Below are 6,491 nucleotides of genomic sequence, written 5' to 3' on the forward strand. Positions count from 1 at the left end.
CTGTCCACTCTGCCTGTCAAAAAATAAAAAAATAAAAAAAAAGAAAGTTACCTTTTCATCCCTTTGTTTTTTATTAAAGATTTGTTTATTTATTTATTTGACAGGTAGAGTTAGAGTTAGAGTTTGCTCTTATCTTGTTCTTCTGTCCTTCCAGACACCTAGAAAGTACCCATCACAGCTTCTTTTAGTTGGGGCCAGGCTATATGATTAATTAGGGTAAGCATGTTATGAGGGGAGGTGGTTTGGATTATTTTAGGCCAAGGCATTGAATTGTCTAAGCAGAAGTCAGTGGCTATCTGTTGCCTTATCCTGTCTCTCAAGGATTCACAAGATCAAAGCAGCCTGATTGTAGAGCCACTAGAGAGCACACAGAGCCTTGGAAGTTCAGCTGGACTGACAGCAAGTTTTATATGAGAAATAAACCTTCATTATGTTATATCACTGAGATAGTGGAAATTATTTCTTCCTGTAGCAAGCCTTCTCTATCCTCACCGTTAAACTGAAGCATCTAAATTGAACTCACAGTTTTCTTCTTGACTCACCCAGTTCCTCAGGTCACAGGAATACCAGCTCTCTACTTGGAGCCCATTTCTTTTCTTTTTTTAAGATTTATTTATTTATTAGAAGGAGTTATACAGAGAGAGAAGGAGAGGCAGAGAGAAAGAGAGAGAGGTCTTCCATCCGCTGATTCACTTCCCGATTGGCCTCAACAGCTGGAGCTGTGCCGATCTGAAGCCAGGAGCCAGGAGCTTCCTCCAGGTCTCCAACAAAGGTGCAGCAGCCCAAGAACTTGGGCCATCTTCTATTGCTTTCCCAGGCCATAGCAGAGAGCTGGATCGGAAGTGGAGCAGCCAGGACTTGAACTGGTGCCCATATGGGATGCCGGCACCCCAGGCCAGGGCATTAACCTGCTGCACCACAGCGCCGGCCCCTGGAGCCCATTTCTTTATATGAATTGTGTTCCTAGTGTTCTGCTGATGGCACATGCTTTCTAGAAATAATAGACTATATATTTTATTGTTGTAGAATAAACATAAAACTAAAAATTAGTAGTTATAATGTTTCTTTCAAAAATCTATTCCCAGATACATGTTATATAAGTTATTTCAGTCTCATCTATTTCTTCCTTCTTTGTAGTAGATTTCATTCTTCTTCTTCTTTTTTTTTTTTGACAGGCAGAGCTAGACAGTGAGAGAGAGACAGAGAGAAAGGTCTTCCTTCTGTTGGTTCACTCCCCAAATGGCCGCCATGGCTGACACTGCGCCTATCTGAAGTCAGGAGCCAGGCACTTCTTCCTGGTCTCCCATGCAGGTGCAGGGCCCAAGGACCTGGGCCATCCTCCACTGCCTTCCCAGGCCATAGCAGGAGCTGGACTGGAAGAGGGGCAACCGGGGCAGAATCTGGCACCCCAACTGGGATGAGAACCCGGAGTGCTGGCACTGCAGGCGGAGGATTAGCCTAGTGAGCCGCGGCTTCGACCTAGATTTCATTCTTAAAATTGTCTGCCCACCACTAAAATTATAAACTTCTCAAAGATACATAAAAAAGATTTCGCAGTTATAAGGTTTTCCATGCTATAGTGAATTGGTTATATTATTTATTTTTCTTTGTAATTATCATTGCATCCTACAGATAGGAGCAGCAAAATACAGGTTGAGATTTCCTAGTGGATGCTGATCAGATAAGCTGCTGTCATGACCTCCTTCACTTCCCCACCAACGTTTGTTTAGGCTTCCGGTAGGAATAGAAGCATAGTAGTCAACAAAGGTTCAGGGAGAGGAAAGTTTCTCCTGGATGAGTAATTGTTATAGATGACAGTTTCATAACATTTTAAAAAAAGATTTATTTATTTATTTATTGAAAGTCAGAGTTATACAGAGAGAGAGAAGGAGAGGCAGAGAGAAAGAGAAGTCTTCCATCTGCTGGTTCGCTCCCCAATTGGCCACAACGGCTGGAGCTGTGCAGATCCGAAGCCAGGAGCCTCTTCTGGGTCTCCCATGTAGGCACAGAGGCCCAAGGACTTTGGCCATCTTCTACTGCTTTTTCAGGCCATAGCAGAGAGCTGGACCAGAAGTGGAGCAGCCAGGTCTTGAACTGGTGCCCATATGGGATGCCGGCACTGCAGGCGGAAACTTTACCTGCTACGCCACAGTTCTGGCCCTAGAGTTTCATAACATTTGACGTTTTCTTTTCTTTTGATCAAATCTGGAAATATTTAATCCATTGTTTTAAAACTCTCAGAGGTTTAACACTGGTATTGTTAGTTTACGCAGCATTTGGTTTCATATAAAACATCAAGTGTTTTACTTATTCATTTTTCCAAAAACATGTATCCAAATAGACATAAGTGATGACTCGGGACCTGTGAAACTTCTGGCTTACACTTTGAGGTTTGTATGATCATAGTACTTCTGATGGGCATCATTGGCATAGCAGTTTTGCCTCTTTCTGAAAGCAGTCATTTTATCTTAGGGGTTACTCTGGGTTTTATTTCAGAACACAGATACCCTCAAGTGTCTTTTTCTTGTGGTCACATTTTTCTTTGCAACTAGCCTTTCTCATTAGCTAAAGGCCAGAGTGAAGTTGAAGAAACCTGTCAATGACAGCTTTCAGTCTTTCTCTTGCCATTGTGAACGAGAGTCTGTGACAGTTCTGACTGGGAGCTTCAGGATAGTTGGAAGCAAGGGCACCATTCTATTGAGTATGTTTGTAGAATGCCCACACATAAGGCTTTTGACAGATGTGTTAAGTCTGGGAGCAGAGGAAGCCACTGGTGGCTGAATATGCCTGAAATGTCTGGCAGACATTGAAGAAATAAGACAGGCATTCTTGGCACAGTTTCAATAGGCTGAAGATGCCAAAATATTCAGGCACCATAAGATTCCTGAAGTTGCTATTGTGGCACTGGCAAAGGAAAAGGCTGCCGTCTTGCCCTTTTAATAAGTTTAAGGTATACATCCTACATTATCTTTAGAATAAAAACAGCAGATAGGTTGGGATGGTTGTTAAATTGTTTTTGCTGCTTTGGTTATCATTGGTATTATTTATTATCTCTACTAGACATTAAGAAATAGAGACATGGACAAGGAAACTAAGTTATAGAAAAGTTACATGACTTAGCCAGTGTCCCATTGCTAGTAAGCAGCCAGCATGGACTTGCATCTGGGTCCTTGAACTCTAAATCATTTTATCTTCTCTTTCCTTTGGCAAACCTGAGTGCCAACTCAATGTTTGGCATTAGAGCTTGTCTATTTGCCACAACCAACTACTAATGTGAATTTGTAGCCTCCTTTAGGCTTTAAGGAATTAAAGCCCAAAGGATTGCTTCCATTCTTGGTGTTTGCATATCAACTTCAGTTGTAGCACAATCCACAATACAGTCTTACTCTTTGCATCCCCTGATTTCTTTTTTTCCTTTGTTTTTATTCACACTGATGGGAAAATTCCGGTGTTAATCTTTCTCTCTCAGTGTCCTTTGTTGAGAAGTGTTTTCACGGTGGGACATCTTCTCTCATTACCTTACAGGCAGCTTCTTTTTTCTCAGTTGTGAACACACTGTGCTAAGGGATATGTCAAGTTTATTTTATCTTCTTTGGGCATTTGAAGTTCTAGTAAAAAGACCAAGTACCCAGGGGCATCACCCTCTCTGGTAGTGTTCTGAGCTGCTAGCTTAGATGAATGAGGCCCATTTAAAGTCACCTTTACTGGGTTTCTCATGAAAAGACTCTTACAATATTAAAGCTTTAAAAATTTATTTTAAAAACTTTCTTTTTAAAGTCATTAAAGTTTTATTTTTATCAGAGAAATATATGTCTATGCTAAAAAATAAAAGGGACAGAGTGGTTTATAATATACAAAGATTTTTTCCTCCTTATTATGCACTTTCCCCAATCTTATTCACCAAAGGCATCAACCAAATGCTTTAACTTTTCTGTTTTTGTTATTCTAATAATTACCTGCATAACTCTAAATGCCGTGATTATTTCTTTATTTTTCCAAGTATGATCATTAGAGAAGAGCTGCTAACATTACCTGCATTCCTAGGTTTATCTCCCTTGCACAACTCCCACCTCTCTGGCCCTTTTCTCTTTCCATTTCTTCTGATTTACAATTTTAAAAATGTCTGTTGAGGAGGCCTGCGCTTTGGCATAGGAGGTAAAGCCGCTGCCTGCAATGCCGGCATCCTGTATGGGCGCTGGTTCGAGTCCCAGCTGCTCCACTTTGATCCAGCTCTCTGCTAAGGCCTAGGGAAACTGTCCTTGGGCCCCTGCACCTGCATGGGAGACACAGAAGAAGCTCTTGGCTCCTGGCTTCGGTTCGGCGCAGCTCCGGCCATAGCGGCCAACTGGGGAGTGAACCAGCAGATGCAAGACCTCTTTCCCTGCCTCTCCTTCTCTCTCTGTGTAACTCTGACTTTCAAATAAATAAATCTTTAAAAAAAAAGTCTGTTGGTTCCTTCCCTGACTTCCAGCAATTCTCATATATGAGCAGCATTCTCCTTTGCATCTCTGCTCTGTAAGATGGGTGCTTTAGAGCTCTGGTGTTCCATCACAATTATTCTTTCCATTGCTCAATGGCTGCTCTCTACATTTTTCAAATTGAAAACATTAAAAATTTATTTTGTAGCCATATAGAAATGAATGCTGTGTATTTCTACAGGTTAATTCTGAAATATGAAAATCAGCAACAGCCTTTAAATCATTATGGCTACATAAACATATATTTTCATTTCTTTGTAGTCTAATAGCAATACCAGAGTCCACCTGAGGGAGAGCATAGCATCAAGGTCAATGGGGACATCTTTTCTTATATTTTAGGCATTTTTCCAAATCATGCTCTGTTTAGCTTGCTGCTTCTTTGGTTCATGACTCTTCTATATAATTATTTTCCCAGGACATATGTTGCTTTTCTTTTCTCTAAGATTTTTCGTCTTTGATGTTCTGTAGTACCTACCTACAGATTTTTTGGTGTTTAAGCTTGGTTTGCTGTGCACCTCCTGTATCTGTGGTTTGATGGCTGTCATTAATTTTGGAAAATTCTCAGCCATTGTTTAATTTAAAATATTTTGTTTATTCTTTTCTTTTCTTACTGGAATTCCCATTAGGTGTCTTTGCACTTTTTGTAATTATATCTCAGTTCTTAGATTTTTTCCCCTTTTAAAAATATTTATAAATTTCTACTGATATCTTCAAGTTTACTTATTCTTTCTTCATCTCTTTCTGTTCTGCTGATGATCTCATGGAAGACATTCTTTGTTTCTGCTATAGTGTTTCTTATGTCTAGCATTTCCTTTGGACTCTTTCTTAGTTAACTTTTTTGCTCCCATTGCTCCCGTGTTCTTGCATTTTGTCTGATTTTTATTTTCTGGCAGAGTCATTACCATATTCATCATAGTTATTTTAACTTTCCAATTTGATTAATTCCAAAATTTCTGCTATATCTGGATCTATTTCTGATGCTTACTCTTTCTCTTCAAGCTGTGTGTGTGTGTGTGTGTGTTTCCTTTTAGCATGCTTTGTAGTTTTTAAATTGAGAGACAGACATGATGTTTTGGGTAAAATAAAATGAGTGAGATAGACCTTTGGTGTGATGTTTTGCACTGCCCTGGCTAGAAGTTAGTTTGTGTTCACTGTTTCTTGTGGCTGGCTGTCAGAGGCTGTTTCCTCCCTCCCTCCCTCTCCCTCTCCCTCTCCCTCTCCCTCTCCCTCTCCCTCTCCCTCTCCCTCTCCCTCTCCCTCTCCCTCTCCCTCTCCCTCTCCCTCTCCCTCTCCCTCTCCCTCTCCCTCTCCCTCTCCCTCTCTCTCTCTTTCTCTTTCTCTTTCTTTTTTATTTTTTTGGGGGGGGGGCAAATTTCAGCCATTAAGCCACACTTTCAACTTTGCTACAGTCAGAATTTAACCAGTTTTTACCTATCAACCTACTTTAACTCACTGTTTTCCTAGAAATTTGCTGAAATCTTCTGTTGTTTGCATTGTTATTTTCCATTCCTCTTGTATGTTTCTTAAGTTGTCTCAAGAGTCCTTGGTGGAAAGGGAAGATAAATGCAGATTCTTAGTCTGTCTCCGTGAACTCAAAATCCTTGTTATTTAAAATTTGTTTTAGTAAGTTGATACAAAAATTCTTATTCTAAAAATGAAAACAACACACAAGTATACAGAATATAAAGTTAAAAATCTGTCTTTGTCTCTTCCTCGGTTTGCCTGTCCTTCCTCCTCATTGGTTTATTTTTGGCAGAAGGAAACCTTATGTTTTAATTCTCTAGTCATAATGAAATAAATTTCTTCCCCTAAATTAACTGAGGTAAATCTTTGTTGCATTCTTTCCCTTAAGATAGCTATTTTGGATATCATGTGTCTCATTTCTCTTCATAATTACCTGCTCACCATTTTGTAATTTAGAATCTACTTATTTTTAATTAAATTATTCCTCTTCAATATTTTTTCCTTTCACAGTAAATCCACAAATATAGGCCTAGATTATTTTAAATCAAA

The 6,491-nt window shown here is 39.7% G+C and overlaps 1 pseudogene; it reads right to left on the minus strand.

Moving 5' to 3' along the window:
- Positions 1-2,378: 2,378 nt before the first annotated feature.
- Positions 2,379-5,047, minus strand: LOC100347303 (large ribosomal subunit protein bL35m pseudogene; annotated as a pseudogene).
- Between the last annotated feature and the right edge of the window lie 1,444 nt (positions 5,048-6,491).

Source organism: Oryctolagus cuniculus, chromosome 6 (assembly GCF_964237555.1).
Source record: "Oryctolagus cuniculus chromosome 6, mOryCun1.1, whole genome shotgun sequence".
NCBI lineage: Eukaryota > Metazoa > Chordata > Mammalia > Lagomorpha > Leporidae > Oryctolagus > Oryctolagus cuniculus.